Genomic DNA, 15,852 nt, shown 5'->3' with positions numbered 1-15,852 from the left:
CAAGGGGTGTCGTGGTGGGTCAAGGGGTGTCATGGAGAGTCAAGGGGTGTGATGGATGGGATATCATGGTTAGTCAGGGGTGCCATGGTGAATGAAGGGGTGTCATCGTGGTCAAAGACAAAGGGTGTCATGATGGGTCAATGGTCATTTGGAGACAAAATCTAGAAAAAGGCCAAAGGGGTCATTGAGTTGCAGTTTTCTACAAAAAAGGACTTGGTGACAGAATGGTCTTAAGGCGGGTGGGAGAGGTACATAACAGGCTAGCGATGTTTACACTAAAATGTTGAGACAAATAAGGCCATGTAAAATAATAGAAATAAAAAAACATGTTTCACGTCCGGGTTTTTGAAAAAAGGGAGGAAGAGTGGGCTTTTTATTTTTTTAATTATTTATCGCAAAGAAAAGCGATGAAAATACCCATAATTAAAGCTGTTTTAAGGTACACGATAATGCCTGGAAAAAGGAGGAAAACCCTCCGAAAGTGTTTATTGTAGCCTATATATTAGCAAAACTATAGAAAGCATCTCTACTTCTTAGACATTTTGTTTTTAAAAATTAAAAATATAATTGAAGAAACCTCAAAAAAAGGGGACGTGAAACATGTTTATTTTTTTGGCTATTTTTTTATTTGGCATAAAGCTTACACAGAAGAGCCTGCTATGTGTTCTCATGAGATCCCATTTATCATCCCAATGCTTGATAGAAAGAGTGTCATTTCCGCCCCATGTGTTTTTCTCGAGAGGGGGAAAACGCCCAAAACTTGTTTTTATATGTTATTGGAGAGAACTTAATGGATGTATGCCATATCATCGCTCCAGGATTATGTGATCCTCAAAAAATATAGGCATTAATATGCATGTGGGTTATGTCATCATTTTTGTAACTTTTTCTTCATGATTCATCCGCATGAAACAAGATCACGCCATGTAGGTTTTGTCGGATCATGGCAAAAAAACCCGGGGGGGCCACTCAAATATGACAGTGTACGCATGCGTGACCAAATTTTTTTCAAACACCCCCTAAACGAGTTTTACCCTACCAGCAAATTTAGCCCCTTAATAAGGTAGTTTAGTGTAGAATTTACCCCCTAATGAGTTTTTGGCTGCTGAAAATGCAACAAATGTACCCTTTTTGGACTCATAATTTACCAAAAATTTGAAAAGGTACCCTAAACAAGTTGTCCAGTTTCAGAAAACTACCCTTATTCTTGAAAATCACTGTTTTTTAGACCCTAAACGCGTCACGCGCGTAACTTGCCTTGCCTAAAATAACACCCCCTTTTACTTGTTTTTTGGTCACGCATGCGTACAGACCATTTATGTGAGTGATCCCCCGGGGCAAAAAAATATGAACTGACGCTTTAGAATATACTCCAACAATAGTCTACTGACCTAGTAACCGCACTAGATTTCATTCAGAAGCGCAGATAGCGTGAGAGTCATGGATATAATTATTTTTGCATTAGAATTTGCGCGCAGATAGCGTGAGAGTCATGAATAGATTTTTTTGGCATTAATCATAAATGAATAGACCTACAAGTTAAATCAAGTCAGGTATCATTCAAATAATTTCCACCTACGAAAGCAGGGCAGAAAAAGTATAAAAGCGCGTATTTTGACTCTGAGACCAACATTTTAACAAGCATTTCTGCGTAAGGAAGACACCGCCGAGAAAACTATTGAAGTGGGGGTGAGTATAATACTTTAAACTAATATTTGGTACGAGTGCATCATTTGCTCGTAAAGGCAAATAATCACTGTCTTTGGCAATAATTTTTTTACAAGAGCTTCACGAAGCGTGCGTCCCTTACGGACCAACCTTACCATGCTTACTAACAGAGCTACTAACAAAACTTCTGGCAACTGTGTTTCATAAACACTTAACGTTTTAGCCGGTATCTTTACTGCCGACAATTCAGGAGGCCCCTTATAACGTTAACCCAGCAAACACAAAAATGTTTTTAAAATGTTATGAATGTGTTTTAAATGTATTTTGGTTTTGGTCAAAACGAAAAGCGCAGTGATTTGCGCTACGCACAGGTTCAACGCCTAGACGTTGATCCACAAGCCTCAGCACACTTCACAGGTTGTTGCTGACCACTACGGCCCCATCATCATTCCATAAACCATTTTACAACAACTAAGTAGACTTGCTCCAAGTCCTCAGGCTTTCTATAGACCGATGCATTTTTTCTATCAATTGTTCATTTATATCCATTGGTAGGCCTATATCAGATATAGACCTATTTAAAACCATGGCCACACACAACATAGGGGCCTACATTATAGAACATCATCCAGCCATGCCTAGGGAATGTCCTTAGTGTGAAAATACCCTGCCTCTTGTATACAGTGTGCTTGATGCTATTGTAAGCAGCCAGCAGGGATTCCTAGGTTAGATCAGGGAAGTGAAACCCTGCCTGGTCAGACCATGGTCAGACACATGAACCCTCAGGCCCCTCTGTGGCCAAAACCAGTATGCTCAGTGCATGGATAGAATGACATCCAAGAATGACATGGAAAAACTTCAGAAAAAACATTGATCTATAAGCAATTAGGTAATGTTCCATGTTCAATTTCGAGCAAAAGTAAAGTAATTTTTAAAAAAGGAAGAAAGAAGAGGAAAAAAGCAGAAGCCTTGAATCAAGGCTAACAACTAAGGGACTTTGTGTATAGCTTAGGAGCGCACATCCTAGACAATTCACAATTGACCTTCGCTAGCAGGGGCTATTTTAGGAGAAAAAAGTCACTGCACGTTGGCAAATGTAAAGTCTCGATGATCAACCAGCTGTGACGAGCTTGCAGGGGAGGGGTGGAGGGCTGGTCCCTCTCCAGCTTTGGCGATTTTAAAAATCATGCATTTTAGTCATTTTTGACTTTACCTGATTGGACACTTGACACTCATTATATAGCAATACTTAATCTGCAAACAAAAGTGCAAAATAGGTCTGAATAAAATTTGATTAAAAAAACAACTTGGCCGAGGGTCTAACATATTGATTTTAGAGGGGAAAATACTGCAGTCAAAAGCTTTTCTCACTTGTAGGGCATTTAGGACTACTGGCAAGTTATCAATGTTATTAGCTCATACGGGTGGGGTCCAAGGATCCACCTTAGATCCTTTGGTGGAATCCATCGTCAAAGCCCCTTGCTGGGGCAAGATGTAGACGGGGATGTAGAGTCTCAAGCTCACGAGTTTTTTAAAGGCCTTTTTTATTAAGTTTTCATGATTAACTTGAAAGCGTTTTCTTGAAGTCGTTTAATAACGCCTTCGAGATTTACAAGTTGATCATATCATACGATATTTACTTATTTTTTGGTGAGTGTAGATAATAATTTGGTTTAATTCATTTAGTTAAAAATTATTTTATTTTATGACCACTCAAACAGTAAGAACTTTCTTCTGTTGAGGTGTTTATTACTGACAACATAATCCCCACTATTTTGTTTCCAAACCACGCATAGTCACATCACGGAAGAATACGTGGATATGTGTACAAAAGATCTAAATCCTGAAAAGAAACCACAGGTAACCTACTTTTAGCCTTGGTTCAAGGCGTTAGGCTGTTTTTTCACACCACTATTTTCTTTAAAATTGTTTAGTTTATTCACAATGGTCTAACTGGCTTTACTGCTTAAATATCATGTTAAACTATGTCAAACCATATAGTCGGGGTTGGGAACATTAGATTTGGTCGGGAACCTGGAATTGGAGTATAGGCCTAGTTTCAATTTTTTTTCGCTTTTCTTGATTATTTCTTATATCAGCCATCTTAAAAATCGTTTTTAAGACCTTAACCAGACATCTAGATGCTATTAAAAAGTTTTGACCAAAACCAAAACGCGTTTATAGCATATGTTTAGAACGTTTTCAAAACATTTTACCTATGTCTCAATGTCTCACTGAGACGAATCCAATTTCACGCATTCCTACACCTCAATGGCAGCCATAGCTGGGTCCCCTTAGGTCTATTCCACCTAAAATGTGAAATGATGTGGCCTTGGCGGGGATATTAAGCTGTATTCCATCACCCGTGTTACACGTAATAAAATTCAGCATCGATTTTAAGCGGATTTAATACACCCAATTGGGCAGTAAGAACACAAGTTTTGTGCAGACGGGACCCAGTAATGGCCGATTGAATTCTGACCTTCACTTGGCTCGTTGGATTTGTCAATATATCTATTTGCCGAGATATGGGTTAAATTTGCTTATTTTAGAGATATTTCGACTCGGTGACTACATTGCAACCGTAAAGAACTATGTAAAAAATACACAGCCTTATGCTTTTCCATTTTAAAAATGTTACGTCCATTTCACAGTGTTTTGGTAGGCTTTGAAATTACTCAATGATGACAAGCGAGTCAAGGTCCAGAATTTCATTCTAAGACAGTGTCAGAGGATCAGGACCAACAAAGGAATTGCAACGATACTAGCGATTATAACCTTTTTAAAAATCAAAATTAACGATTACACATTTTGGATTTTGTTTACACATTTTTGGCCCTAAAATTATTCTCATAAGCCGTTTAATGTTGATGGCTACTAGTTACTGGGAATGATATATATCTTAAGTAGCGTAGGCCGGAAAAAAAGTAACAAATACAACCATCTTACATGACTGTTTTAAATACATTTTTAACTATTATGTCTTTTGAGTTATTTTTGGTCATTTTGGTGCCCCAAAAGAGGATTTTGTAAACATGTTAATGTCATTTATATGAAAAATGTCTTAAAGTACAGCGAATCCCGCACGTTTTGACGACATAATATAAGTTTATTGTACAAATGCGCTGATGCGCGCGAACATTTTGCTATATTGAAGCTAAAATGGTGAAATATGGTGCAAAAGTAGAATAATTTGAATGAAGAGCGCAAAAATGAGCACGAGGATAAAATGACCAAATGAGATTAATTTGGACAGAAACCCACATACAGGTGTTACGTCAACATGGGGGTGATTGTATGGTGTCAGGACGTTTCGCCCCACACCAGTACATACCACTACCAGTTCGCCCCAATACACGTACATACCACGACCAGTTCGCCCCAATACACGTACATACCACGACAAGTTCGCCCCAATTGACTCACTGTGTAAACTGTAAAGTGCCGTGAATGCAGTACATGCGGACGATCATACGGCCAATCAATACAACTTCCAATTGTTTGCATTTAGGGCCTATATTCATGTATTATAATCAATACGACCTCCCATTGCTATTCAGCGTGTCACCTCTTGAGTGCATGGATGTATTTTTAGACTTTTTAGTGTGCTTATAAATTATAAGTAGGCATATCACCTCAAAAATAATCGCAGCAGAAACACGTTATTTAATGTTCCTACATTATTGAGCTTAACAGAATTGAAATCGGTCAATGCATTGTGACGTAGTGTCAATTTAAAGATGCTCGTAGATGGAATGAAATCCTGCCACAAATGGCTGTAATGACAAAATTGGCACATTTCGAGATTTTGAAGGTATATTTGGACGCTTGCTTGAAAAAGCAGCGTTAATATAAATATCACATGTTAAATGCCTATCTTTCCTGACTTCGTTACAGAAAACAAAATTAAAAAATCTATCATTGAATAATTATAATAAATTAACCAAATATACTATTTTAGCAATTTCGGCCAATCTGCAGACAAATTAAATCTCAAAAATGACTAAGTTCAGCTAATTAATATGCAAAATTGATGCCAATAGAAAACCGTACATGATATAAAGGTGCAGGTTTTTTGCACACATATGTATGCAAAGTTCTTTCAATTGATAACAAAAATACACAAAAAGTAATTAATTATGCAAATTAGGTAATTACAGCTAATTATGTATTTATGATTTTATTATGCAAATTAGGCATGAGTAATTTTAGGTTTTTTCAATATTTAATGAACGTCTGTTCATTCATCATAAATTGTTTAAGTATGATCCTGTTATGAGGTTGAATAAATGAACTGCAGTTAATTATTTAAAAACAATACAAAAAAATAAAAAGTTCATGAGTCATGAAGCTCTAAAAATGATTTATTATTTTCAGTGTACAACATTTAATTTATCATTAAGTTTCTTTTGATAATAAATAAGAGAAACATAAAAAGTAATTACAAAAATCCTAAAGCAAAGGTTTGCGTGTGTTCAACTTTCGTTGTGCGATATTTTGATGGTTAGCCACTCTTGACACCCCTGTCATTTTGCGCTCATAAGTTAAGTTGCTTTTAAGATACAGAATTGAAACTTGACAAACGGTTACAAGAAGGATGAATAAATAGTATCTGAAAAAATGACATTGTTTTGTTGTACCATCACCAAATGCGGTTCATTTTCTACATGTAACCTTTTTATGGGACACCTTGTACTTCACCCTTTATGGATATACACAGATCCAAAAATTGGTTTGATTGTTTTTTACAAAAATTAATGTCTTATTATTGTTATTATTTTTTATAAACATAGGCCTACATTAACATCCAAAAAGACAGAAAGCAGTCTTTGTTGTAGGCCTTTATTATAAAAAAATAATATACCTAACAATATAATAATAATTATTATTATTAATATTATTGCAGTAAAAATTATAGTATTATTATTATTTTCACATGATAACAATACTATCATTATTATCAATTTTTACAATCCATTGGTCGTAACTAATACAATTTGTATTTTCAGTATGCAGTGCTGTTTTTAAATAAGATGTTACCAAAACGTTGAGTATTTTGTAACACTTTGGCTGGTGAACATGTTATGCTATGAATATGTTTAGAAACCCATGTGATTCAGCCCCGAGATTTAGCTAAGCTGACTTACATGTAGACCCCGTTTATATAGACCCTCCCTCGGGTCCATGGAGAACGACTGGTAATGTAGATTTTAATACATAGCATTAAAAATCAACCCAAGTGGGAGCGATCGTTTTACAAAATACTTTTCAACCGTTTTTTAAAATTTAACATAGCAACATAATACGCAACACAAATACAAAAGCGTCTCTTTTTTACAACGTAATAATAGGCCTAATACAATATATTGTGCATATTTTTAAATTTGTTTTAAAACTTTGTTTGTTCGTGGGTACACGAGAAAGACAATAATATATATTTATATTATTTACTTTGATTTTACGTTTCTTATACAAAACCTCATTTCACACGAAAGATATTCAATTTATTTATTTTCTGAAAACATGCCTTTTCTTCAATGTTTTAACTTAAAAAATGTGAAAAAGTGGCGATATGTAAATCTTTAAACATGTCCAAGTCCTAGCTTACATTGGAGTCGGTCAAATTCATTATGTTTGTACGGTATTGGAGCCCGGGATTGGAGCTACCCTGGGTAAACACCCGTCTTCCAAATCTAGGTATATCAAGCACCCAGATTTGGAAGTTATACGAAGTGGTCCTTTGTTACCAAAAATAAATAGATGTCACAGGGGAAGTTGCCCAAAGTGGTCAAAAATTGTCAAAATAGTATAAAGTTATTCAAAGTTTCGCAAAATTGCTTAACATTTTTTTCAAAAGTTGCTGAAAAGATGCTATGCTCAAAAGTACTTCACCTCCCGCCTATATCACACCTATCCCTGTGAGCAAGGAAAGAGGATTTATATATAATCATGATATTCCAGGAATAATTATGCCAGCTTATTTAGCGTATGAAAACGATAAATAATATAGGCCGACATTTGTATAGTTGACATCGAGTTAAAACGCCCCGCTTTAAAATTGTTGGCATATTGAGAGGATTAGGACACAGTGTAAAATGGGCCGTGGTGTTTAAATCAATCATAATTAGTCCGTGATTGACAGGCAAGTCGCAGAAATTAAGAACAAAATGGATCATGATAACTGTCAATTACAATTACCAAAATTATATGTAAGAACGCCCGGGAAGAATACATGTACATTATAAATGTATCTGAAACATTATAAAAAATATATAATTATGTAATTAAATGAATAGCATTTCGATTAAAGATATATATAATAAGTTATTGTAGAGAGTTGTAACGCGCATATCAAGCTATATGAGGATGAATAATTATATGAGACTAATATTTAAAAATTGTTATAAGATTAATATCTTTGATTATTTTAGAACATCACAGTTTAGAATGACCAGAAAACTTTCCTGACAGTTGTTACTAAAATAATATTTGGCAAAGAATAACCAAATTAAAATTTTACCGATGGTTTTAACCAGTTTTGCAAACAAAATCATTGCATTTTTCTTTTTCGCGGCACTGCCTCCCGATACATGCACCTCCGTCGCAAACACAAAACACGGCCCGTAATCCCCCGGGTTCATAAATCAAATTGAGAGCATACTAGGCCTATTTATCAAGCAATCGATCGTACATCAGTGTGTAAGGCACACGGCCGCGGGCCCGGGGACTTGTCTAGCAAGGTACGCCGTCCGTGTGTTCTGGGACTTTTGCGTGCTTTGGTCCCGGTACCATTGATTGAACACATATCACACCCGGCGTTTTCGTGTAAGTGGCAGTAAGTATCCGCCGCTAACACGCGGTGCAAAAAGGGGGCGAAAGTCAGTGCACAGCACGGAACCCACAAGACATCTTTAAAAAATTGCCAAATATTTTTCAGTCCATTTAATATTTTCATTATGTCAAAGAAGATCTTCTCTGATTTAATATGTTTATAGGACTGAAAGTTTTGAACGTATCTCAAACTTATTTTAACTGAGTTTGAGTCGGTAAAATAAAAATAATATAATAATAATAATAATAATAATAATAATAATGTGAATTTCTAATGCGCACATCTCCACCAAATCAATGGCGCTCAAGGCGCGATACAAAGATTAACTTAAACTACAAAATAAAAATTAATTTTCATTACAACTTAATCTACACATGAACAACAATCAATAGGTGAACAAAATATGGTGATGCACATCAGTAAAATGCTTCTTTCATTAAGTGAGTCTTTAAAGAACTTTTAAACTGTGTTAAAGATGTACTTAGTTTAATGTGGGTTGGCAGAGTATTCCAGAGACGTGGTGAAGCAATTGAAAAAGCCCTATCCCCCCATGAATGTTTTGAACGGGGTTCGCAGAGAAGCGATTTGTCACTAGAACGGAGCATACGAGGAGGGTTTATATGGTTGGAGGAGACGAGACAAGACATAAATACACAAAACTCGCAGGAGTTTTTTGTTGTTTTTATTTTCTTTTATATAATTTACATGTTTAACACTACTAAGTAAATTGTAAAAAGTTAACATAATTTGTAAAATAAGAACACCTGAGACGAATATACCTATATTCGTCTCAGGTGAAAACATACGGTAGGCCTACCTGTTATTTAAAATAATGTATATTTAAAATAAAGTAAGGATTTAACATAAAAAATACATAATTATCAAGACCTACATTTCAGACATACACATGTATTAAATTAATTATTGTTAATGAAAATATAGACCTAAGCTAATAGTAGTGCCCTGTAGTAGTGACATCAGAAATTTATTTTGCAACACGGGCGTATCATCATGCATTATGGTTTTGTTATGAGTACCAATCTTCAGTCCGTCAGCATACCATTTGCTTATACTAGGCCTACATTAAATTTAAAATTAATAATACACGCCGGGCTTCAAGCGATCGATCAGGAAACACAGTCAATAGGCCCCATGTCACAGGGGAAAACGCGGGAATTCGCCTAAAATCGCAGACTCGCATAAAAACGCCAAATGTTTTGTTAAGGGATCTAAAATGAGCCTTTATTGCGTTTCGACAGTATTTTTTGTAGGACATGAGAACACCTCAGACCTATCGAATTGCATTCTGAATACGAAGCATGTCTTTCTGATATCAAATAATTTTCATTTTTGAAAATCACAATATAATACAAATTTTATGACAAATTATAAAAATTTGATATTTTTCAAATTTTGATATATAACAGTCCTCGAAGTAAATTATATAAATCTAATGATATATTTTTAAAGTGTATGTAGCAGGGAGGAAAAGCCGACGGTCAATTGAAAATTTTGACCTTTCATATTGAAGATATGGATTTTTTTCCAAAAAGACCTTTTTTTTTTTGGTGTTTTGGGAAAAAAAATCCATATCTTCAATACTGAAAGGTCAAAATTTTCAATTGATCGTCGGCTTTTCATCCCACCTACATACACTTTAAGTATAAATCATCAGATTTATAAAGTTTACTTCAAGTACTGTTAAATATCAAAAATATCAATTTTAATGATTTGCCATAAAATGTGTATTAAATTGCGAATTTCAAAAATGAAAATTATTTGATATCAGAATGACATTCTTCGTATTCAGAATGCAATTCGATATGTCTGATGTGCTCTGATGTCCCAAAATAAATACTGTCCAAACGTTCATACCCCAGCCCTTAAATCACCTAAATATTTCTAAAATCACCCAATTTTTTTTAATATCTCTAAACTTTTTGTAAAATCGCCATAATTTTTGTAAAATCACCGAAATTTTTGTAAAATCGCCAAATTTTTGGTAAAATCGCCGTAATTTTTGTAAAATCGCCGTAATTTTTTGTAAAATCGCCGTAATTTTTGTAAAATCGCCGTAATTTTTGTAAAATCGCCAAAATTTTAGTAAATTTGCCAAATTTTTTGTAAAATCGCTAACATTTTCGTAAAATTGCCAAGAATTTTGTAAAATCGCCAACATTTTGGTAAAATCACCAAAATTGGCTAACATCGCCTACATTTTGACAAAATCACCAAGTTTTTAGATAAAATAGTCAACAATTCTATAAAACTGCCAAATATTATTGTCAAAACATGTGTTAATAACAATAAGAAAGCCGAGTCAGGTCCGAGTCCAGTCCACTAATTAAATCCATGTAAAATGATTATCTAAAAATGTCAAAATAGATCTCAAATTTGTTGACTTTACTTATTTGGCCATTTTCCAAAATAATTGGCGGCTGTCAAATCAGTGATCTGTCATATAATCATAAATATCCACCAAATTATTGAGATTTATCTGTCACTGAGCAGAATCATATTATTGTAAACTATTGTAAATCATTAATGAAATAATTGATAATTACTTAAATGTATAATTTTATAAAACATCTGGGCATATAATAATATCTTGGAGTTCTGGAACTTTCCAATCCATTTTACTCTTGAAAGAGAGAAACTTGTACACTGGACCATGTACATATCTGCTCCCACTCAGTAAATTGGTACTCTTCCATAGGGCTATAGGGTGTCTGTAGTTTGTGTGTGCTCACTACTAACTGCACATTGTGTGGGACAATTTTGAAAAGATGTTTAGAATTAAAGGTGAATTTCTGTTAGTATTATCATTATTATGACGATGATGATAACGATGATGATAATGATGATGATTGACGATGATGTTATTTTTCTATAATGTACATAGGTATTTGAATATATTGCAATTCATTATCTGTATGCTGCACGCAGCCTACACTCCTCCAGTCCCTGGGCGCAAGTTACTGTGACTGAGTTTACATGTAGTGTGCCACACATACACACACATTCCCCCACATGACTGCTGTCTGATACAGGTGGTCTGATACATACAGTTTTCACCTTCAGGAGTTACCTGATCATAGGTATGATCTAATTTGTGTACGGTTGGTTGGTTGAGTTGAGTTGAGTCTTTGAAATATCAACTGTGTGGGTTGGGGTGGGGTCAGTAGGGTAGGTGTGTATAGGGAGAGCGATGTGTGGTGTGGTGTGACCTTTGACACATGATCTTTTTCTCTAATTTTATCATCAAAATGCCATGAAATTATGCAGAAACTTTGAAATGTTCTTTTTTTCAGCGAATTTGTATTGTAAATTTTCAAATTAGAAAAGAAATATAAAATTTTGCTCCATTTTTTGGAAATAATGAGCCATTTTTTCAAAATGTTATACCAAATGACCCCCTTCTTTTAAAACTTTATACCCAATTACCCCTTTTTCAGTTTGTTATACCCAATGACCCATGTTTATACAAATAGGCTCCTGCTACATTGTAAGCATTGCCAGTAGGCAGATACCTGTCACATCAAAGTTGAATAACCTCCCACCCCCACCTCCGGCTCCGGGCATGGACTCTGATCTTACCTCGAGTCCGGACTCGGACACAAAAGGACTCGGACTTGGATACAAATGGACTCGGCTCGGCTCGGATTTGGACAAGCTGGACTCGGGCGGCACCCTGAATACATCACATTTACAAATACCAGAGGGAGTCCCAATTTTGTAAAATTGCAATGTACAATATTTTGTGAAATTACATTTAATTTTGGAAAAAAAATACAATGTTTAACCCATCTATCGATAAAAACCTTATATATGCAAAACATTTTAAATCTGTCAACTTGTTATTCACTGTAAACTCCACACTGTCCCGGCACACCTCACTAGCAGTGGCGGTGCCAGAAATTTATTTTCGGGGGCATTGAGGGTGCAAAGTGAATTTCAGGGGGGTAAAATCATCAAATTTTATGCAAAATTGTCGTAAAAATGGGAATTTTAGTATTTTTTGTTTTTACTGTTGGAAACAGGGGGCAGGAGTTTTCCATCATAAAAATACACACACCCACTGAGCCACACAAACTGTATCAAAAATGCACCTTACTTCTCATAGGCTGCATGGAGCCTTCGCTTGAAGCCCCTGCCCCTTCACACATTGGTGAAAAATTAATTATAAGCACACAGTAGACTCACAATTATATACACACATCAAAATAAAACCAACTGTATTCATGGTATTATGTGGTGCACATCAAGCAATAACACAAAAAGTCACAAGCAAAATGTCAAATAAAGCAAAATATTTTGGGGATATACATGTACTTGTAGGAACAACCTTACCTGCTGAATTACATGTGAATGAATGCCCTCCCATAGCACTAGCAGGGGGTATCATCATTGTATCTTTGTGACAATTTTTGTCTGATGAGCAATCATTTTTCACCAGTGAGCAGAACATTTAATATTAATATTTTGTTCCCAGATGGCATTTTCTGTAAAATATTGAATTTCAATCACTTTATTAACTTCCCAGGAAAGCCATGTGACGTAACATGGGCTATATTGGGAGGAGAGCATCAATCATGGGGAGAGCACAAGCTATTTTTCTGACAGTTTCCTATGGGATTTTCTAAATTTTCAAATCGATGGGGGCATGTTAGCTGGTGCTAATGTTGGTTCACCTTTGTTTCGTAAACATTGAGTATGAAACATTTAGTTTTTGATGATACACCTGGATTTCTGAACTGTAGCTACTCTGCTGTAGCTACTCTGCTGTCAACAGACTTGTAGTATTGGGTCCCAAGCCATGAGTACAGGTGCAGGGTCCCAGACCATGGAGTGGGTATGCATCCCAGGCCATGGGTACAGGTAAGGGTCCCAAGCCATGAGTACATGTACGGGTTTGGGTCCGAACCCAAAATAGGGTGCCAGTACGGGTACGGGTCCGGAGCCATGAGTACGGGTACGGAAATTGGGACTCGAGTACGGGCCATGGGTACGGGTCCTAGTATGGGTACGGGTACTTGTATGGGTCCTATTATGGGTATAAGCAAAGCTAATGTTATTGGTGTAAACATTAATTTATTAGCAATACCATACACTCTTTGATGTCATTTATGCCACAGCAAATGAATAAAACTACAGTCTGCACCAAAAAAATTAGAGAAATTTATTACGTCATAATCATACAACATACATTTTAAGTTGTTTAAATTTTTATTTGCAAAGAAGTACTCTCATTTACAGAAAGTTGCAGAACTGGTTTTTAGGAATTAATCAAGTACAAAAAGAGATGTAATATTGATGGTCTTAGTGAATCTAGCTTAAAGGTGGCATATTTTGGGATGCAAATTTCAGGCAAATGAAAAGAACTATGTCTTTATATGGACACACACACTGTGCAATACTAATTTCAACATACATTTAGCAGTGATGTAGCATTCAAGTTATCTCAAAACATCAATTGGATCTCAAATTTGATCCAATTTTGGTAGACTTAAATTAATTGTCAATTTTCCAAATAAGTGGAGCCTTTGATGCCTTTCATGCACATCCACACATCCCGCCACACATCCCTGGCACACACCAGATTATCCAATTAGCTTAATATAATAATTATCATTAATTTATTGATTTATTAATACTTTGCCTAAAGCTACTATAAATCATAAATTTCTCAGTGTTTACAGGTAAAGGAACTCTCTATTCATGTGATCAGATACACTACCGTATTCCAACACAGAATCTGTGGCGGAAAGTGTTCACTGCTCACACCAGTCATAATGTAGTTCTTCATGTGTGCACTGGTTCGTGTAGGGGCGTGTATTCGGATGGGGAATATTAAAATAATGAATAAAAGCTATGAACACGATAACTTGAAATTCACCACAAAAAAACAATGTCTTGAAATGTTTGTCCAGTTTGCTGCTTTTTTCTGTATCAGTCAGAGTGTGAATGCGACATGTAATTTGTATGTACCGGTATATGGGTGGCATGCAGTGTGCACATCAGGCTGGAGGCTGTCACAATGTAGGTATCTACACTGTAGGCCTATGTAGCGTACACATTTTGTGTAGCCAGGGCCATATTTACCTTTTTCATGGCCCTGGGCCAGGCTAAAATTTAGGGCACTGGCTATCCCCACCTAACCCCATCCCATCCCATGTAACCTAGATTTGTTTTGATTATGATCATATATGTGGGACTCACAGTGCAGTGGGATTCATGAGTGGGAGATTAAGTGAGAGTGGATCTAGCTCTGACTCTCACTTTCATGCATGCATTTAGCCATGTACTGTATGGTACATGGGTACGGGTAGGGGTCCCGGACCATGAGTACGGGTACGGGTCCCAGTCCATGAGTACGGGTACGGGTCCAAAGCCAAAATAAGGTGTGAGTATGGGTACCGGTACGGGCACGGAGCCATGGGTACGGGTACAGAGCCATGGGTACGGGTACGGGTACAGAAATTGGTCTTTTGCCATTTGGTCTAATACCATTTGGTCTAATTCCTTTTCGCTCTATATTCATTTGGTCTATTACCAGAAAGGCTAATTGCCATTCAGTCTAATAATCATATAGTCTAATGTCCATTTAGTCTAATATTGTTTGGTCTAATAACCAGTATGTCTACTATCCATATAGTCTAATAACCATTTGGTCTAATATTTTTTTAATAACCATTTGGTCTTATAACTGTTTGGTCTAATAACCGTTATGTCCAATACTCCTATGGTCTAATAACCATTTAGTCTAATACCATTTCGTCTATATGCCAATTTGTCTAAAAAAATTGCCATTTCGTCTACTACTGGTTACGGGCTGAAAATACATTATTAGTAGAATTATTATTGTTTATTGATATATCCAAACAAATGAAGACTAATGTAACTGGCAGTTATTGTATATATGCCTACTCGAGTGAAAGAGTGATATTTTGCCACACTATTTGTTTCTTCTTTCCTCAGTCTTTATCAGGTTAATATGATAATAGGCTCATCACGCATCACTGGGGGTGCCACGGGTGCAGGGCATTTGCCAGTAGGCCTATTGCCATTCCAACATTAAAACAAATTAGGTTTTCATGTTTTTGGTCATTTGCATAATGGAGTTATGTGTAGATAATACATGTAGGCCCATAAACCTGTTACACTGATTATGAAACGGGCTCCTTTAAGACCACGGTGACCCTGGACTATGACCTCACACTCACAGCACATGTAATAGTGTTACTGTGCCTATGCAGCCTCCCACGTGCTATTAGACCAATCAGTTAGTAGACCAATTGGCTAGTAGACTATAAATGGCTTGTTAGACCAAATGGTTTGTAGACCAAATGGCT

General features: G+C 36.0%; 1 protein-coding gene across 1 annotated transcript in view; it reads left to right on the top strand.

Moving 5' to 3' along the window:
• Positions 1-1,510: 1,510 nt before the first annotated feature.
• Positions 1,511-15,852, top strand: part of LOC140143109 (extracellular serine proteinase-like) — a 99,561-nt gene continuing 85,219 nt past the window's right edge. Inside the window, exon 1 of the mRNA XM_072165161.1 lies at positions 1,511-1,689. The gene's annotated coding sequence lies outside the window, so the exon portion shown is untranslated. The remainder of the gene's footprint in view (positions 1,690-15,852) is intronic.

This window comes from Amphiura filiformis, chromosome 20, assembly GCF_039555335.1.
Source record: "Amphiura filiformis chromosome 20, Afil_fr2py, whole genome shotgun sequence".
NCBI classification, from domain to species: Eukaryota; Metazoa; Echinodermata; class Ophiuroidea; order Amphilepidida; family Amphiuridae; genus Amphiura; species Amphiura filiformis.
Note: the sequence above shows the minus strand (reverse complement) of the source record. Positions and strands in the feature narration are given on the sequence as shown.